Source organism: Hemicordylus capensis, chromosome 3 (genome assembly GCF_027244095.1).
Source record: "Hemicordylus capensis ecotype Gifberg chromosome 3, rHemCap1.1.pri, whole genome shotgun sequence".
NCBI lineage: Eukaryota > Metazoa > Chordata > Lepidosauria > Squamata > Cordylidae > Hemicordylus > Hemicordylus capensis.
The window spans coordinates 226,308,660-226,329,732 of NC_069659.1; the positions used below are offsets into that span (position 1 = coordinate 226,308,660).

At 42.9% G+C, this 21,073-nt stretch overlaps 1 protein-coding gene and 1 long non-coding RNA gene across 5 annotated transcripts in view; one reads left to right on the forward strand and one right to left on the reverse strand.

Annotated features, from left to right (window-relative positions):
* ARID5B (AT-rich interaction domain 5B) overlaps positions 1-21,073 on the forward strand; it is a 276,705-nt gene that overhangs the window by 143,703 nt on the left and 111,929 nt on the right. The gene's annotated exons all lie outside the window — the stretch shown is intronic.
* On the reverse strand, positions 1,102-20,314 carry LOC128350476 (uncharacterized). 2 transcript variants are annotated; one of them, XR_008319348.1, is made up of 3 exons: positions 20,247-20,314; positions 2,401-2,556; positions 1,102-1,383 (listed from the first exon to the last, which is right to left on the reverse strand). It is a non-coding gene; the product is annotated as an uncharacterized LOC128350476 (long non-coding RNA). The 2 variants fall into 2 exon arrangements; XR_008319347.1 differs by lacking the exon at positions 20,247-20,314 and adding an exon at positions 17,453-17,521.

The window sequence follows — 21,073 nt, forward strand, 5'->3', positions numbered from 1 at the left end:
CCTGTCCCCAAAGGGCTCACAATCTAAAAGAAACATAAGACAGACACCAACAACAGTCACTGGAAGTACTGTGCTGGGGGTCGATAGGGCCAGTTACTCTCCCCCTTCTAAATAAATAGCAATAGCAATAGCACTTACATTTATATACCGCTCTATAGCCGAAGCTCTCTAAGCGGTTTACAATGATTTAGCATATTGCCCCCAACATTCTGGGTACTCATTTTACTGACATCGGAAGGATGGAAGGCTGAGTCAACCTTGAGCCCCTGGTCAGGATCGAACTTGTAATCTTCTGGCTACAGGGCGGCAGTTTTACCACTGCGCCACCAGGGGCTCATTCTCTAAATCAAGAGAATCACCATGGTAAAAGGTGCCTCTTTGCCAAGTTAGCAGGGGGAAGCAGAAGGTAGCTAGCAGAAGGTAATGCTTTGCCCATCAACCACCAAGCAAAGGCAGAAGACCAGGGTACCATCATTTATATGTGGCCTGGCTACTGCTTGCCAATCACGATGGGGGCTAATATTGCACAGCCCTCTTCATCCTCTGCACCTGAAGAGAGCCCTAAGGCCTGAGCATACATACATCATTCACAGTAGTCTGCGAGGATAGGTCTCAAAGTCAAATCCTGAGGTGTCTGGTTCAAGCATTGGCATCCCTGACTGTCAACTCTTATTTTAAAATATATTGAAAAACTGGCTTTTAAGTGACTCATGAACCAATGAACCACAGGCTCTGGGTACATTTTTTTAAAAGCACAATTTAGAATGCTGGTACTGCCCTACATGGCTTGGGACCTGAAGGAACTACTGCTCCCATGATGGTGCCCTTACCTTCTGAAATGCAGTGGGTGGTGACTGAAGAAAGGACCTTTTCAATTGTGGTTCCCCATTTATGGAAATCTCTCCCCAGAGAGGTTTGCCTGTCACCTACACAGTTATCCTGCTGAGGACTATTTTCTTCTTCTGGCCTTTTAAATACTTTTAGTTTTTATCAGCCAGTTCTAACTACTGTGGTGTTTTTGTAATTGTAAATTACAATGTGTTTTACATTGTAAACTGTCTTGATTTTTTTTTATTTGAAAGGCAGCATATGAATATTTTACATAAAATACACAATGTAAAAAAACATTTGCCTGTTGCAAAGCCTCAGTGAAGGTATGATTTTGAGGCTCTTGAAGGAAGAGGGAGTGTCCTTCTTTGGTGTGAAATACACTTTGGAAGGAGAGGGCTGCAAGACTGTCCTCTGTGCAGCGTACCTCTGTTTTCTGACACAGCAGCAGCAGCTTGCTTAGCATAGTAGCGTAGAGGGGCAGTTGTGCGGAGCTGCACCACAGTTGAGAAGCAGGATGGTATTCAATCAGGTAACCTCTTCTTTACATGTTTCCTAGGAGCATGAAATATGAAAAGGGGTGCTTAAGGCTTTCTTCATGGTTGTTGTGTGCTACAACTTGATTCTGGTGAACATCTGAACCAAATTGCCCTCATATTGTGTGTGTGTGTGTGGTGGGGGGGCTGTTCTTTTAAGCCTTCTGTCACATGTGCTTTCTTTAGAGAGCATCTTTGTTTATATGTTATACCAAATTTTTGCCCCTAACTCGGACCACCCTGTGTGCCTTTTGTGTTTTGTTTTGGAAGCCCTTGAAGGGCCTGTTGTGTTTTGTGTTTGGAAGCGTTTTCAATCAATCACACTATCAAATTTACATTGTTACATTCCCTGAGGTCTTCATACTGTGAGATCAGTAATTATTGTGAACAGAAGAGATGGTGTTTTTTTTTTCATCCAGTCTAAGTGCCAACATTCCTAAAGCTAACACAATGGAAAAGAGAAGCGATTTATGTCAGAATATGGTTGCATTCTTCAGATTAAGCCTACTTAAAAAAACAAAAAATGGGGAGACAACAACGTAATATTTTCCAATGACTGTTTATCATGAATTACGTCAGCTTTAGTTTAAATTGCTATTATTTCTCTGTAATGCTTCTTGGTGCCTGCATAATTTACAGCATTGGCAGCTGTGGGGCCATGAAATAACCATTCACAACCCCTGTACAATAGTAAATAACATGGCATGTATCCCCGCCCCCCGCTCCCCATTAATTATTATGGGACTCTTTTAATTTTCTTTCTTTCTTTTTTAAACAAAGTGGCATAAAATATTGTTGAGGTATTTATGGCTAAAGCTACTTTTACATGGCTCTATTTTGCTTCTGGCTAGTTCTTAACTAAAGCAGTCATTTGTGGTTATTATGCTTTGGAGATATTATGTCAAGACTGGTTTAAGAGTATTATTATGTATCACATGACACATACTGCATGTCAGCACTTGAGGCTCTCTTCCAATGAAACCCAATGTAATTTTAGCTAATGCTCTTTTAGGAACAGGCCCATTTGTAAGCTTACCTGAGTTCAGTGGAAGCTGTACTTTGTTCCTTCCAAAGAACACTTGGTTATTATCAATTAGGGTAGAGCTGGAAGTGTTATTTATCATTCCTTTTAATCCAACCATGGTAATGAGGCTAAGGCTGCTACGTACTAAGCCCTTCGTGCCTGCACTTCCTAGCAAACATGTTTAAGATAAGACAGCAGAACAAAATAATGTGCCTCAACATTTAAAATCAAATCTAAACAATAATACAAATTGAAAAACAAACACACATAAAAAACTAAAAATACTAAAACAACCGGAAAAGCAGTTAAAACCAGTAAAGAGTCAGCAGGAACCAATATAAAAGAATCAAATCAAGCCAAATGTCCAACGGAACAGAAGACTAGGCAGGTCTCCCTATAGAGGGCGCTCCACCACAGGTGGGTGGTCACTACTGAAAAGGCTCTCTCCCCAATGGCAATCCATTTAGTTTGTTTAATCTGTATACTAATCAATTTAAACTGGGTCAAGCACATTATATAAGGCCACAAATTGTAATCTGGGAAGTGCCCAGTTCAGATTTCACCTGAACTGTGAATTCACTATAGGCAAGCCACTATGCTCTCTCAGCCTCAGTTCCTCCATCTGTAATATGGGTGTAATAGTATTGACATCCTTTACAAGGTTGTTGTAAGGATTACTGTGATGATATTTGTGAAGCACTTTAAACACTCAAAACAGCCTTGGAACTCTAAGTAGCTGATTAAGCAGTGAAGATAAATTTTAACTGGTGGGTCTATGTGTTAAGTGCACACTAGTTTATTTTCTGAAGCTGTTTTGGTTCTGGTGTGTTTACTGTCATAAAAAGTGCACCTTATCTTTATGGTAGCAGATGGTAGCTTTGTTTACTAAATTGTAAGTTATCTCACATTTCCTTCAAGATCTATATTGCAGATCTTGTCATATGCAAATATATTTAACTGCTATCAGTTCATTGAGGCTAAAAGGAAGGTGTTTAATCAGTTGACAGCCCTAGTAAATATCCTTCCCCATTTCTGCTTCCAAGTTCATATACACTCCAAGCAGCTTGAATTGGTACATTCATTAATTTGTTTACTTCATATTAGCAATGCTGATAATTGCAATACACTCAGTTGAAATATTTAACAGTGACCTGTCATTATATGGTTTGTGGAAGCAGTTGAAATGTGCTAGGGTTCTTCCTAAGGAGGCAGGAAAGTTGTTATGGGAGAATAGCAATAGCAATAGCAATAGCACTTACATTTATATACCACTCTATAGCTGGAAGCTCTCTAAGCGGTTTACAATGATTTAGCATATTGCCCCCCAACATTCTGGGTGTTCTTCCTGTGTATCTTGTACAGTATTTTGATGTAAGTAGGAAGCGGGCACAAGCCCTTCAACACCCTCCTTCCAGACAGTGCAGTGTTGGGTTGCCAGATTGCCACTCAACTTTGGCCCTTCTACAGATGTTGGCCTATAACTCCCATAATCCCTAGCTATTGGCCACTGTGGCTGGGGATTATGGGAGTTGTAGTCCAAAAACAGTTGGGAGGCCTAAGTTGAGCAGGCTTGGTCTAGAAGGAAGTAGTAAAAAAGATAGTTCTAGAATGGGAGGAAAGCATGTCAGCAAGTTTTGAGTTTCTTGTCATGCCACATTTTAAATAAACTTTGCATTAATGTGCCAGTCCCCTTAGCTCCAAATGCTAAGCATATTCTCCAGTGTGTATTTCTTTAAAGCAAGAAAGGAAACACACAGGATGTGCCTGAAAGTTGAACAAAGAACAAAAAGCACATTTAGTGACTCATGCGAAAATTTGTTTAATTTTTCTCAACACGCAATTAGTTAATTACTCTTAGCCAAAATAATTTGCATGTGTCTTTTTTCATCCTTATCTTTGTCAGAGCAACATAAGAAGGATCAAAGCTTTGATTTGTCTCTCGAAGGGTAACACTTAGCTCCTTGCTGCTAGTAGGTTTAGTAGTGACTGTGTTATAGAAGGAGAGTCTGCTCTGGCGACTAGTGGGAGGGAAACATTGATCTCTGTCTTAAGACAAATGGCGAAGATGAAGATTTTAGTAATGCAAACCTAATTTTAAAATAGAGAGAGAAGAAAAAGAGAGAGTGCATTTCATGTATTATTTAGATCAAATGCAACAAGGAAAATGAGATTATTATGGAACTTGCATAAATTTACATGGATCTTGTAGGACTTTTTAAAAAGGAGACAGCACACCAGAGTGCCTTGGAAATTAGTCTGCAAACCAGATTTAGAATTCTTCTGGGTTTTTTAATTAAAGGCATTTCATAAGCCATTGCAAGTGAAAAGAGACCCTCGCATTATAGAATGTAGTGAAACTTTTTCTGGGTAATGAGTGAATATTAGGTATTTATAAAGCAGATAAAAGAGGGTGAAGTGGGAGACAGATCTGAAGTTTTATACAGAGATTTTAATAAAGATTGAAGTCAGTTATGAAAAGGGTCAGAAGTACCATTTGCAGAAGACCTCATTTTGGCATGGTTTCAAATGCTTTCAGTCTTGCCTGAGTGACTGAAGGCCAAGCTAATCGTTACATTGGAGACATGCAAAGAGTCTCCCAATGGTTTGTTTTTCCACTGAAAGGCCACTGGGGGAGGCTGCCAGTTAGAGGCAAGAAACCAACCGTGACTCAAAATTGACTGCCCACCACCACCCCTGTGCTTAGGATTGTCAGCACTCTCTGATTGGCTCAGATCTTCTGGAATCGGCACTGAATTCCTGGGGACTGTTAATAGCAATCCAGCAGACTTTAATAGGACTGGCTTCTTAATGAGGTGTGGTGAAGTGGTCGCCTCAGCAGCACATTATTGGAGGCAGTGAAGTTGACCACTGTGCCAGCCTCTGTGACCGTGAGTAAGTCGTGCCCACCCACTATTACTACACCACTACCACCCCTGCTGCCACTTGGAACCAGCTTCATCATGGCCTCTGAACACTGCCTTGCGCTGCTTGCAAATGTGCAGAGTCAGCAACAGATTTCACAACAAATTCCCCTCCTGCAATACAGGAGGCAGGAACACAATGAGGTTGTGCCTACAAATGGCCACTTCAGCTGGCTGGTGTGTGCTGCCTTGTGTACACTTGTCACAAGAGTCACTGCGTGCTCTCCTCTCTCTCCTTCCTCTGATTTCGGTGAAATCTCCTCTCCCTCTGCTTCCCCCGCTAACTGTGCCCAGTAGCAGCCAGTGACACTGCAGTGACAGGTGCCCTGGTGCCTGCCCAGTGAGCCAGCTAGCCAACATGTTTTTTTCATAGCCTTCTCTGTGGCTGCCCCGGGGCTCTAGAATGCACTCCCTGTTAAAATAAGAGTTTCTCCAACTCTGGCTGTTCTTTAAAAAGACCTTTAAGATGCACCTGTTTTCTCAGGCTTTCAGTTAATTTTAATTGGTTTATATCATACTCATTTTAATCATTGTATCCTTTTTATATTTGTTGTATTTTAACATGTACACCACCTAGGGAGGCACATGTCAGGTGGTATAGAAATATGATTAATAAACAAACAAACAATGAAGCGGCATCAGGAAAATCCTGGAAAACTGAATTGGGTAAAGTTAAAGTGTGCCGTCCTCCTGGCGTCCACAGAGCCCTGTGGGTTTTTTTTGGTAAAATACAGCAGGGGTTTACCATTGCCTCCTCCCACACAGTATGAGATGATGCCTTTCAGCATCTTCCTATACTGCTGCTGCCCGATATAGTACCAGTGGGGATTCGAACCAGCAACCTTTTGCTTGTTAGTCAAGCATTTCTTCCGCTGTGCCAATTAAGGTGGCACCTTGAATTGGGGGAAGATGTGAAAGTTCTTGTTCCTTACTCATTGCATCAAAATTACTTATTTATTAATTCATTCTATTTATATACTGCCCTTCCTAAAGTTGCTTAGGGTGGTTTACAGTAAAAAAATAAAATAAAATAAAATACATACCAATTAAAACAATTTAAAAGCAGATTAAAATTCACATTCAAACTAAATATCATTAAAAGACAGTCTTAAAAAATGGGTCTTTAAGGCTCTCCTACAAGCTTCCAGGATAATCCCCTCATATTCATGAGGTGTGCATTCCACAACCTAGGGGAGACAGGTGAAAAGGCCCTATGCCAGGTTGCCACCAAATTAACCAGTGGCACCTGAAGACAGATGAACCAGTGGCACCTGAAATAATCTGATTATTTCAATGAGTGGTGGGGATCTTGTAGAGAAAGGCACTCTCTCAGATAACCCGGAACTAAACCATTCAGGGCTTGAAAGATAATAACCAGCACTTTGTACTTTGCCCGGAAAAATATCGTCAGCCAGTGCAACTGTTTCAGAACAGGCACAATGTGGTCTCTCCAGGAGGTTTTTCACACATGGCTTTATGCCTTGGGGTATCTGAAGAGTGAATCTACTTCGCAGCAGATTCGCAAGATGTTTACTTCAGAAATTAAATGGGATAGCCCACATGGGGTCAGCTTCTTTCCGCAATTGCTGTGATCTTTGCACTGTTCTTGTTAGTTTGACAGAGGGAGCAAGAGGGAGAGTGTGCAGAGGAAATTGAGGGTTAAGAAGCAGTCATCCCAGGTGGCTTGTCATGGAGAGAAGGGGCTGCTGAAATTCACTGAAGCTTTTGTGCAGCTTTCTCTCTTTCTGCCTCTCTCTGCCTGTGCTACTGCAAGGGGAGCAGAATGAGGCAGGGGAGAGGAGGAGGAGGAGGAGGAGGAGGAAACTGCTTCTGAAGGAACTTTCTGCTTGTGAGCTGAGAAGCCGGCTGGACAAAGATCTATTATTTAGACCCCAAAGACTTTAGTGGAAAGCAGCAGCTGCTCCCCTACTGAATCTTTTGCAGAAAACTTGCATTTCCTTGGTATTTATTTATTTATTTATTTATTTATTTATTTATTTAACATATTTATACCCTGCCCCTCCAGTGCACTGCTGCTTGGGGCGGCTCACAACAATAAGATAGACACAAGATACAATAAAAGTAATAAAATTAACTAAATTAAACAAACAAAAATGTTGTCAGATTAAAAACCACAATCATTATTAGGTTCAAATTAAAAATGAAAATTATAAAAAGCTAAAGAACCTACCAGATATAACAAAAAAAAATGGAGCATTAAAAGCCTCCTTGAAAAGGTGCGTTTTAAGATGTTTTTTAAAAACACTGAGGGAGGGAGCATGGCGAAGCTCTTCAGGGAGGGTGTTCCGAAGCTGAGGGGCCACAACCGAAAAGGCCCTGTCTCTAGTCTCTATTTATTTATTTATTTATTATTCCTCTGTGTAAACCGCCCTGAGCCATTTTTGGAAGGGCGGTATAGAAATCAATTAATCAATCTAGTCCCCGCCAACCAGATCTTTGTTAGTGGTGGGGTCATGAGCAGGGCCCGAGATCATCAGCAGAGGGCCCTGGGCAGATTCATATGGGCGAATGCAGTCCGACAGGTACCCTGGTTCCAAGCTGGTGTCTCCAATTCACTGCCTCCCCCACCCAATGATCACACACTGCCTAGTGATGCAGAACCAGCATCTTGCATGCTCCTCCACTCCTCTTCTTGCTCTATGGCGGCAACGGATCCTCTGAGGAGGGAGGGGGGCTGTCCCCCCCCCTTATGCAGAACCAGCATCTTGCATGCTCCTCCCTTCTCTTGTTCCACAGTGGCGGCAGTGGAACTTCTGAAGAGGGAGGGGGCCGTTTCCCCCCTTTCTAGCCCCCTCGCTTGGCTTTCAGTTAGAGTCAGATGGTGTTTTGCTCAGTGCTTGGGAGTTGGAAGCAGTGATAGCTGGCACCCAAACTAAACTCTGTGTCCTCCGCCCATAGCGCTCACCATTGCAAATCACTCAGAGCAGACAACAGAGCTGTCAAACTCCCCTTCATTGTGTTTTGAAAAAAGCCAATTTACTGCCAATGGCCACTCCACACAAGCAGTGGGGAATACCAGAAAGCTCGGCTTAAAAAAACCTGCTGCAAATAGAGGATTTTTTTTACCCCAGACATAATTCAGGCCAAGCAAGAATATGCAGTAATTCTTAACGGGGGGTGGGGGGAGCAGAGTCAGGTGTGGACTTGTCCCTGATAGCCCGCAGGGACCTTGAGGTAAACAAAACAAATATGTGGACTGGCACACTCTAATCCGGAGTGGATTTGAATTAAAAGCCATGTCTGGAAAGCCTCCAGGTACCCTAGAGACCAATCTGGCTGCCACATTTTGAACTAACTGAAGTTTCCAAACTATGTACAAAGGCAGCCCTACATAGAGTGCATTTGCAGTAGTCGAACCTAGAGGTTACCAGCTGGTGTACCCCTGTTTTCAGATCATTCTCCTCAAGAAACAGGTGGAAAGATTGAATCAATGGCAGCTGGTAAAAAGTGCTCCTGGCCACAGCCTCAACCTGAGGCATCAGGGTGAGTCCCAGGTCCAAGAGCACTCCCAAGCTACAAACCTGTTCTTTGTGGGGAATGTAACCTTGTCAAGAACAGGAAGTTCTATCCCATCTTGCAGATTACGACCCCCAACCAGGAGCATCTCCATCTTGCTTGGATTCAGCTTGAGTTTATTATCCCTCATCCAGTCCATTACTGCCTGTAGGCAGGCGTTTAAGGAGCTAATGCCATTTCCTGAAATTGATAACAAGGAGAAATTGTTATTGATTTGTTAAATTGTTAAAGATTTGGGTGTTCTCAGCATATTGATAACACCCAGCACCAAATCCCATGATGACCTCATCCAGCAGTTTCATGTAGATGTTGAAAACCATTGGTGATAGAATAGTGCCCTGAGGGACTCCATATAGCAGCTCCCATTCTGAAGAGCAACTCACCAAGCGCCACCATCTGATGTCTACCCAAGACATAGGAGCACAGCCACTGTAAAACAGTGCCTCCTAGCCCCAAATTCCTCAGGCGATCCAGAAGGATATAGTGGTCAATGGTATTGAAAGCCACTGAGGGATCCAAAAGAACCAGCAGAGTCACACTCCCCCTGTCAATTCCCAGGTCATTTATCAGGCTGACCAAGGCCGTCTCAACCCAATAGCAGTTCCAAAGCCAGTTTGAAATGGATCTAGAGATAATCAGTTTCCTCCAAGACCACTTGGAGCTGCTTAGCCACCACCCTCTCAATCATCTTACCCAACCATGGGAGGTTGGAGACTGGCCTATAGTTATCCGTCACCAGGGGATCCAGAGTGGGTTCATAAGAAGAAGTCTAACCCCACCTCCTTCAGACAAGATGGCCTCCTGCCATCCCTCAATGAGGTATTAATGACATCAGCTAGGCCAGCTCCAACAACCTCCCTGCAAAATGAAATCAGCCATGTTGGGCAAGGATCCAAAGAACAGGTGGTAGGCTGTACCGCTCTTAGCAGTTTGTTTACATCCTGGAATAGCTTGACCTATTCAGAAGGTCATAGTCAGAGTTGTCAACCCTACCCATGCTGTTTTCCTTCCAGGAGAGCTTAAATATATGGAAATATTGTATTTTTTCCTCTGTGGGTGGGAAATAACTTTGGGGGAAGGGATGGATTTTAAATAGACAAACAGAAGGAAAGGAGAGGGTTAAGCAACCTCCTTCCCATTGCTCTTTGGCTCCTGTTTGGAGCCAAAGCTGGGTTTTGGTTTTTTTTAAAAAAATACACTCCAGTGTTCATGCACCCTTGTGTAACATTTAGTTTGGCCCTGGGACATATATGGGATCATGGATTTTTCTTTTGAAAATATAGTTGTGTCCACGCCCATGTATATGAAAACTACAAGATTTTTTAAAAGCTGATTCCTTTTATTAATGTGGGGCTGTTGGAGGTCTTGAACAATTAAAATACATTACAAAAAATTAAATCATTTTGTTCATTTGGCTGGATAGAGGCGACAGTTTTTTCAGAGAGTTGAAAGAGATATTGCTGCTTGGAGTGTGCATGCTCATCCCACTTTTCACTCTTAATCAGATTTTGCAGGATTTTGTATTATTTCAAAAACCTGCAAGTCCTGTTTGACCAGAGGATTTTTAACCAGGAACAAAAGAAATGTGTGTATAAATCACAGAAAGCAAAATCTCCCTTAAGCCTCTTTCAACTCCCTTAAAAACTGTTGCCTGCCTCCAACCTTTTAAAGTCCTGGAAGTGGATTGTAAAGCAAACTAGTTTGGGTTCTAATTGAGCACTGTGGATAGTTAAATATAGTTATTCAAAATAGTTTTTCACTACAGATGTTACGCCATTTTAGAACTTTAGACTAAATAATGTCAGCTCTTGTTTGCTTTCTTAGCATGTTATTCATTTATTGGGAAATTCAAAATGTAAAACATCTGGGAAAGGACTTTGTGCTTGCAAAGTAATTTTTGAAATGTGTACATTTCAGGCTTTCTCCTTAATGGCTGTTTAGGAGGGAACAGTCTCATGTGTTACAGTTCGTAACACTTTGTAAACATTCTCAAACAAGCCTAATATGATGGAGCATGGAATTGGAAAAGATGGTGATTTTGGAAATCAAATACAAGTTTATTAAAGGCTTTACTCAACAGCCCAACTAGTCTCTTGAGTCAAATAAATTGTGACCTTTGGGATTTGGCACGTCACCTCTGCACCTTTAAAAAGGCCTGAAGAAGCATGTTTCAATTCCTGTTGCAATCTCTGAATAATGTTTGTGTCAAAATGAAAGGGTTAATTTATCTTAGAGCATCAGTGCATGAGTTAGAGGCCTACAAAACCAATCATGTAGAAATAATTGAGTTCCATTGGAAGTGCTGGAGTACTGCCGTTTTAATAGCTCCTCCGTTCTGCTCAACAATTAGTCCATACGTTTTATGGCTGGGCCTTTAAGGAACTGGCTAACTCAGCAGAAATTGGGGGTAATTGGGAAATGATGCTGCAACATAGTGACAAATGGGGGAAGAACATGGATAGCTAACAGTAGTTTCAATCGTTTTTGTTTTATGTTGCAGTAATATTGTCCAAAAGTTTAAACTCGTTTTCCTCCTGAAGCCTGCAGTCTGAACACATTTGGATAGTGTCAACATATACAGTTATGTGTATGTACAGAGTGCATCTTTAAAATTCCAGTATATTTTTGGAATATTACTTGCTTGTTATTTTCACTAAAATACTTAGAACATTAGGATCATTATAGACTGTGAGAAATGCTCTTATTTTATTCTTTGGGACTGAGTCAAAGCTAGAAAATGTTACTTAATTATACCATTTTAAAATACTTCATACCATACTTGGCTGAAGTATGTTGACTAATATGAGCTCAAAAATCAAGCAAAGACCCGATGTGAGTTTTAAATAGCTTTTAGATTGCTTTCCCACCTCTCTCTTGATTCACCTGGAACTTTTGTATAATAATCTTAATTAGTGCATTATTTTAAGAGTGTGTGTTAGCAACCAGTGAGTAAAGGAGGAGAATGACAATGACTTGGGTTTTAAACAGTCAATTTCCAACCCTTTAGGAAGAGTGGGAGGAAAGTTGAAAGGAGTGAGCCTAATAAACTTGTCAAGGAGGATTATTTTGGGATGGTTTCAGTTGAATGCCTGCCACATGGTAGATGCTTAAAAATATACCACTTGGTGGCTCTAACCATGTGGAAAGCCATTCATTTATGCCTGAGGCCATTCAGACTCCTGGGTTTAAACTAGGAATCATATATTCTGAAGCTGGAGATTGGCCTAGAATTACCTGTGTCTGCATGTGCTCAGGCCTCAGCACCCTTTTCTGCTACAATACAGAATGTGTACTGAATGTAACATGGACCCCTGTGACTGGCAGGCAGTATTAAGCTTATGAACAAGATGAATATTTATATACCACTTTTCAGCATAAGTTCCCAAAGTAGTTTATACATAAATAAATGAATGAATGAATGAATAAATAAATAAATAAATAAAATGGCTCCTTGTCTCCAAAGGGCTCACAATCTAAAAACAAACAAACCATAAGATAGACACCAGCAACAGCCACGGGAGGGATGCTATGCTAGAGATGGATAGGGCCAGTTGCTCTCCCCCTGCTAAATAAAGTTTCTGGATTAGACAGGCCTGGTATAAATGCAGTGGTGGTGGGTGGTCCCTGGTACTTGGGGTGGGGGAGTGCTAGGCAGGGCAGATGATGGGTGGAGCCACAGGTAGTGAGAGGTGGACCCAATTGTGGGCAGCTGTGGAGTTGGAGCCAGGATTAGGCAGGTGCTTTCGTAATAACTGGCAAAGTTCAAATTTGTAGCTAATGAGTGGGATCAAAATACAAACACACACAAGCACAGAAATCTCAATTGCTCATCAGCAGAGATACAGAGAAATATGGAAAATATTGCTTGCTTTATAGTGCTTAGCAAGACTACAGTAGTGTGTAGATTTGTATCTAACACAGCAAGATAAAACACAAACACACACACATGCACAGGAAAGGAACTGTACAAGCCACAAGTAAAGCACAGACCAGCTACAAAAGGCTGCTTCTGTGGAGAGTAAATGCTTTCTGGAGTAATCAGGGCAGCTCTGTCTGCCTGATTATTTAAAAAATGAATAGTTCTAATAAACAACAGCAACAACAACAACAACCAGAAAGAACTTGGAGCCAGAGTGGCACAGTGGTTAGTATGCTGGACTAGACTGGAGAAATCCAAGTTCAAATCTCCATTCAGCCATGAAACTCACTGGGTGACTCTGGGACAAGCACTTATCTCTCAGCATAACCTTCCTCATAGGGCTGTTTGGAGGATAAATGTAACCATATGCACCACTCTGAGTTTCTTGGAGGAAGCACAGGCTATACATGTAAAAGCAAACAAATGTACAGAAACCACCAGTAAAGCAGAGAGAGACCAGCTACAGAAGTGGAGAACAAATGCATTCTGAAATTTCAAGGGCAGCTCCGCCTCCCTATTTCATAAATGCATACATAAATAATAGAAAAATCACAGGTTTTTCAATGATGCTTGCTGCAGCCAGGGCCATCCTTAAAGCGCCCTGGTGGGGTGTGGGCCCCGGGGTCAAATCAGCCAGTGTGGGCCCCCCTTGCAGTTAATTTTAATGGGCGTTAAAAGAGCAGGGCCCAGGGCAGTCGCCCTGCTTGCAATTCCCTAAGGACAGCCCTGGCTGCAGCTATGAACCATCTCCCGTAACTTAGAGGACACCATAGGAAACAAAGTTGCACGGGGACACCCTCTCCCTACTGCATACCTACAGAACAGCTGGGTGCCACTCTCTGCCCACCTTGGGTGCCCATCAGTTAGCCTGTGTGTTAATCCCAGTAAGCAACACATGTTTTTTTAAAAACAGAGATCACTTCCTTGATCCAGGGGCGTAACAAGGCTGGAGTGGGCCCAGAGACAAAATTTTAAAGTGGGCCCCTCGCTGATACACACACACTCACTTCACATTTGACTTGCCTTTGGGGGATCCCTTGAGGCGTGGGGGGCCCCAGGCAGCCGCCTCCCCTTGCCTAATGGTAGTTACGCCCCTGCCTTGATCCCTGCCCAATAAACCAAAACCGCCAGTGGGAGATATTAATATTACAGATACTGGCCACAATCCAGAGAAAAACCTGGTTAGCTCTCTGCATACCAAATGAATTTTTAAAATTATGTTTCTTCCAACAGAATCTATTCCTTCTCTACATACACCACACCCACATGGAAAACCACTTCTGCAACTATTTGAAACATAGTTTAGACTCAGAAATCCATGCATATGCCTAAAAGAACTTTCTGGCTTCTTATGTCAGTTTCTAATCTAATTAGTCCAGTCTTACAGTTTGCTGTTCCTTCCAGTGTTTTATGGCCTCTCATTTTGGGAATGGGCCATAATGCTTTGTATACAGATCAGAGAGCAAGGAAGAGAAAGCAGAGATTGCATTCCTCCCCACCAAACAAACACAAGGAAGCCAGCAAAAGATCAGACTTACCAATAGCAGGCCAGCCAGCCTGCTCTGTAAACAAAATGGTAATTGATTCTTCTGAGTAGTGTTTTCTAGCTGCTTCCCTTATACACACAAGGAAATCTTAAGTCAATTTAGCTAAAGGTTTATTCAGCAACAACTCCATTTTCTCCTTCCCTTTCCCTCTCGACTCCTCCCCTGCATTCTCTACAGGGTTCCCCTTGGGACAAATATCCAAACAATCTGCAAAAGATTACTGAATATAATACAACAAGTAGTTAAAAGAAAAAGACTTCCCCACCCTCTGGGCATCTGATTGGCTGCCTGAAGAGTTAATCAGCATGACACCTTGGTGCTCAGGGCGTTTTAAGCTCCACCTACCTTCTGAAAACAAAGGCAAGCATTGTATTTGGCTCCTGTCTCATTATTATTCAAATCTGAACAACTCTGGGAAGAGGCACAGACAGGGAGGCAGTCAGATAAATTGTTACTGAAGACATTCAGATCAGGTAAAATGGTTGACAAATATTTTCAGGTGGACACTAGGGGTGTGCACGGACTGTGGAGGTACGGTCCGACACCAGGGGGGTGTCGCTTTAAGGGCAGGGGGTTGTACTTACCCCTCCCGCCACTTTTCCTCCTCCGGCACTCCATTTGTGAGTAAAAATTTCAGGGTGGCAGCGTTCCTCCCTGCCGCCCCTGCCCCCTTATTGTCTGCCCAAAATGGAAGTAACTGCTGCGCATGTGTGCGCTGCCACCACGCACATCACTGTGACATGCGCTGTGCGTGCATGCGCAGTAGTTACTTCTGTTTTGGGCAGACAACAAGCGGGCGGGGTGGCAGGGAAGAACGCTGCCGCCCCGAAATTTTTACTCACAAATGGAGCACTGGAGGGGGGGAAACGGCGAGAGGGGTAAGTACAACTCCCCCCCCCCCGGTGCCGGACCGCCAGACCATGCCATGCGCAAACCATTTCGCAGGCCTCTAACATGGCCTGCAGACCGGTTCATGCACATTACTAGTGGGCACTGCCTACTCTGCCCTCAGGTAAGAGCCACCGCTGTGTCAATGCTAAGAGCTTGGTCAACTGAGCAAATCTTCTGTAGCTTAGCTCCGGTCATTGATTCAGGGATACTTCACAGGTCCAAATTTACAGCTGTACATAGCCCAGGACTAACCTTAACATAGGGAACTAGTCATTTATTACCTTATCATGAGCAGCTGTTACTATACTCCTGCACCTGACTGGAAAGCCAGGTGGAAGAGGTTATAGTAATATGCAGTTCATCTTGTGGCTACAGATTATCACTTCTCTAGATAGAGCATTTATGGACCTACAACACACCAGATGTTTGTTTGAATCCAGTTAGTATGCACATTTGTTCAGAAAGTACATGAATTACAACATGGGAAACCTGATTTAAACCAGACATTTAAGTAGGTCTTTTTACTTAGTGATTAAAATTGAGAGGATTTAAATGAACACACCCTATTTGCCATAGTGCTATGCAATCCCTTCACAGAATATGACTCTGGCATTGGTGAAATAACATAAGTATGTAAAACTTCCTCTTCTGAGTGTTCATGAATATTTTCAACATTATTTTAACTTCCCTTGAAATTCCAAAGGATGTTTGCCTAAACAGGACCCTCCAAATCTGCCTTTAATTTTCCTCTAGATGAAATGGAATGGCGGCTCTAGGAAAAAGCTCCCTTGATTTCATCCCAGCAAATTGCTTGGTAGAACAAATTCCTGTATCAGCAACTCTCTTATCCTCATTACGCTGAATCCTACTGATTCACAATCGTTTGGTAGTTCTATCAAAAACATTAAGTGGAGGGATTGTTTGAGATATGCTGTGCTTTCATTAGCTATGTATGTCTTGTGTTAGCTTTAGTCATGACAGTGGGAATTTAGTCATTAAAATGATTACCTAGCTTTAGATCCTGCAGTTGTTTAGTTGGTAAAGTTTGAGTCAATTTATGGAAGTCTGTGTTTACTGTCTCTACAGCTTGTTCATGAAACTGGAATGCTGGGGGATGGGGAAGGGAGGGCAAAAAACCACGGCATGATACAATCTGCACTTAGTAAGAAACATAGGATTTTTGGCATCAGCTGTGAGGCTGTGCTGTCCCTTTGAAGTGAAACAAATGAGAATTCTTGCTGGTTCCGTTATGCATTGCGGAGATAGATGTTCTAAATGAGCTGAAATAATAAGTTATGAATATACCTTTTATATCCTTGGTGATAAAGAAAATAAAAATAGGACAAATGCATGTCAGGCAGAAGTACATAAAATGACAAACCGGGTAATGAAAAGCAGAATATTAAGAAGACATAAAATTATTTGAATGACTCATTGCCATAGATGAGGCTACTTACAATTTGGGGATTGATTTCTGAGTAATTTGTGACTCATTTCACCCCTTGACACAAACACACAGCACACCAACTATGAGATATGACTGTGATAAAGAACATGTCCAATTTTAGATATGACAGTGTCCTCAGCTTTGAAGAATTTTGCTTTTTTTAAGTGCTCAGACAATTAATGTCTTATGCATGTATTCAACAATAGTTGCCTAGCAACCATGAAGGAGCATGCAGCAGAGCCAAAGAGGCTGAGATGACTGAACAAAAAAATGTCAGCTGCCACTGCAGGTGAGTCGAGGGAAGCATTAGGATGGTTTCTATAGGTCTCTCTCACACTCAGCACACACAACACACACAAACACACGTTACCAGTTGAGATATTAAATTTGATTTAAAACATGGGTAACATCCACACTGGCACGTGCAGAAGGACTTTTTGCAGTTGCAGTGTGCCACAAAGTTGTGCTACCACTGACAGAAGAGGAACATATGTGTGGTTTTATTGACTGATTGATTGATTTGATTTGATTTGATTTGATTTGATTTGATTTCCATACCGCCCTTCCAAAAATGGCTCAGGGTGGTTTACACAGACAAATAAACAAATAAACAAGGAGTTCTCCATTCACACATATATATGCACAGGTGGATTACTACACAGGCAGTATAAGCAGCTGCCTACAGCAGCAAATCTTGGGGAGTGGCATCTTGAAGAGGGGGCAGCCAGTTAAACCTTTTTTTTCACCTTTAAAAATGCTGCTGTGTGGCAGTGGCGCAACAGGAGATGAAAGTGCCGCCTACCTCCTAAACCATGACAGGAGGTGAGGTCGGGCGCTGGAGGCAGGTGGCAGAGACGGCAGCAAAAAAGCTCCTCACTCAAGCCCAGCTTCCTTGCACATGACACGGGGAGGGGCAATTTCAGGCCTCAGGCCAAAATCCGCCGCCCCCCCCCCCCCCGGTGTCATTTGTGAGTAAGCCAGGCTTGAGTAAGAAGCTCTTTAGTCACGGGCTCTGCCACCTGCGTCCAATCTCACCTCCTGTCATGGTTTAGGAGACAGGCAGTGCTCTTGCGCTCTCTGCTGCCGCCACACAGCAGCATTTTTAAAGGTTAAAAAAAAATTGAGTTTCCCTCCCCCCACCAAGCCCCCTTACCCTTGTCCCTGGGGCAGCTAATCTTTGGCTGCCTTTAGGTGGCAAAAAGATTAATCCGTCCCTGTATATATGGGCTTGTGCAAGAGGTTGTGCAAGATGTCTCATCATGCCAGAATTAGTCTGGAATAGAGGTGAATTTCCTCACACAATGACTGTGTACTGCATCTTTATCATGGGTGTCAGCAGGACTTTTTCCGGGGTGGGGAATGGAAATATACACATACAATGTATGTAAATAGATATAAAAACACTACAGGTTGTATTCAATATTAATATTGGCTCAGTCGGGGTGGACGGGCTGTCCCTTTCCCCACTCCAGCTGCCCATGCACCTTACACTAGTACAACAGCATTCACATTCCTACAAGATTAATCTAGATGCTACTTAATATATATACGTGTGCTTTGGTATTAACTTGTAACCCAGTTTGGAAACAATTCCATTACTGATTTTAAACAAAAACTCAATCAGCTGAGATTTTTAGCCTTAGGCCTAGGCCTAAAGACAATTGAGACAATTTAGGCTCAGGCCCACTGGTGGATTAACTGAGAGGCAGTAGAGGTGACTGCCTAGGGCAGAAAAATTGCCTCAACAGCAAATTTTGTTCATTGGGGAAAAAAACTTTTTAAAATGTTTAAAACTGCCTCCACGCAGGAGCACGGCAGTGACAGCTCCCTCGCACCCACCAGCCCGCCTCCCCAAATATGATGGCGGCAGGTTGGGGCAAGACAAATTTGTGGGCATGCGGTGCTAAGAGAGCAGTGATACCCCTCCTAACCCAAACCCGCCCACCTCCCAAATGAGTGCAATAGCCCAGTTTCGGGCCTTTCTGTGCACGCAGAAAGTTGGGCAATTGCAGTCATTTGGGAGGTAGGAGGGCTTGGGTTAGGAGGGGTTTCACCGCTCTCTCGCACACAGAAAGGCCCCAAACCAGGTGATTGCAGCATTTGGGAGGTGGGCGGGCTTGGGTTAGGAGGGGTATTGCTGCTCTCTCTGTGCTGCATGCCCAAAAATATGTTTTGCCAATCCCAGACCCGCCACCATCATAATTTGGGAGGTGGGCTGGCAGGTGCAAAGGAACTCTCACCACTGCACTCCTGCGCAGCAGCAGTTTTAAACATTTTAAAAATTGATTTAAACTCCCGCCGCCTTCCTCCCTTGCTGCTGGGGCAGCAAATCTTTGGCTGCCTACAGGCGGCAAAGAGCTTAATCCACCCCTGCTCAGGCCTAAAGACAATTCATATTTTAATGTAAATAAATGTGTTGCACCACCTCCCGTGACCTACAATTGAGTTGCTCCCTCTCCTGGAGAGGGAGGGAGGGAGGGAGGAAAATGTCATTGTTCATTTACTTGTGTTAACTGAAATACTAATTGAAACTAAATTAAAGAATAAGCACCTGAAAGGGAAAACAGTTACTCCAGTAACCCTGCCCACCAGTGATTAGCTAGTTAATAAAGCTTATTATGTCCCAAAGGCCCATCAAAACAAATACAAACACAATCTAGGTTACTAGAAATCAGGAAGAACAAACAATATATTAGGAATATATATGAACAGATAATTATTAAATTAAAAAATAACAGGAGCAGAAACAACTTCTTGCATTTCCTTTCCTAAAATGAACATCAGCAATGGCCCCCACACTTACCCCACTTCTACTAAATAACCACTTGGCCTCTAGTTTTAACAGCAACAGACAGAAATGTTGCAACTGCTAGCATACCATTATTATTGTTGTTATTATTAATTTATTTATATACCACCTGACTCCAAAGGCTCTAGATGGTTCACAAAAATAAACAGAATAAAACCAACTACTAAACAACAATTAAAAAATTAAAATAGATTACAGCAATTAAAAAATTTAAACAGCAATTAAAAATTTTAAAATATTCAGGGGTTACTACAAGTCTGGCTAAAAAAGTGTGTCTTAAGGGCTCTTTTAAAGGCTGATAAAGATGTTAAGCCACAAATGTCTATAAGGAGCACATTCTACAGCCCAGGAGTGACCATAGAGATGGCTCACTCCCGAGTCACTGCCAGACGAGCTGGTGGTATATGGAGACGGACCTCTCTTGATTACCTTAATGGGAGGTGGGGATCATGCAGAAGAAGGCGTTCTCCCAGGTAACCTGGTCCTAAGCCATTTAGGATTTAAAGGGAATTACTAGCACTTTGTATTTTGCCTGGAAACCTATTGGCAGCCAATACAGTTGTTTTAAAACAGACATAATATGGTCTCTCCGAGACACCCCGGATATTAATCTAGCCGCTGCATTCTGAACCAATTGAAGTTTCCGAACTACATACAGAAGCAGCCCCACCTTAGAGCAAGGGCCCCACCTTAGAGTAGTCAAGCCGAGGAGTTACCAGAGAGTGCACCACAGTTCTGATAGCTATCTGTGATAGCTTATGTGATAGCAACAAGTGATAGCACTTACCTGCTAGCACAGGGTTTCTTTTTAAAGAAATGTACTGCTTCAGTCAGAAGCCTTCAGCTCAGGCAACCTGTAAAGATTTTGTATGCACACAGATGCACACGTTTTAAAGGTTACAGTTATGAAATAGGTTACTCCAGTCACAGGCTTACATCCAGACTAATGGATACTCCCATTGAAATTAATGGGGCACATAAACTTGTCCCATCAATTAATTAATTAATTAATTAATTAGATTTCTATACCACCCTTCCAAAAATCGCTCATGGCAGTTTACACAGAGAAATAATAAAAAAATAAGATGGATCCCTGTCCCCAAAGGGCTCACAATCTAAAAAGAAATATAAGATAGACACCAGCAACAGTACAGTAACTGGAGGTACTGTGTTGGGGGTGGACAGAGCCAGTTACTCTCCCCCTCAGGCGCGTAACAATGATAGGGCAAGGGGAGACAGTTGTCTGGGGGCCCCACTGCCTGGAGGGGCACCCCAGGGGCACCTCATGTGACTCCCCATTGCCCCCTGCCCAGCCCCAAGGCCTCTCAGTCACTTGCCCTCTTCGCCGTCTCTCCTGCTTGTTCTCCTGGCCCGCAATCGAAGCAGCAGGCAAGCTGCAAAGAGCTCCTTTTCTCCCGCCTCTCAGCTGATCGGCGGGTGGGCGGGGCTTCCACGGAGGCCTCCGTGTAGGCCGCAGTGAAGCCTGAACTCGAGTAGGGCCCAAGCCAGCCAGGAAGGAGGAGGCAGCCAGAGTGTTCTCTGCAGCATAAGACCTCTTGCTGCCCTGCTTAACCCAGACCAGCATTTGCCAGGTAGAGTGTGAACTCCTTTTTG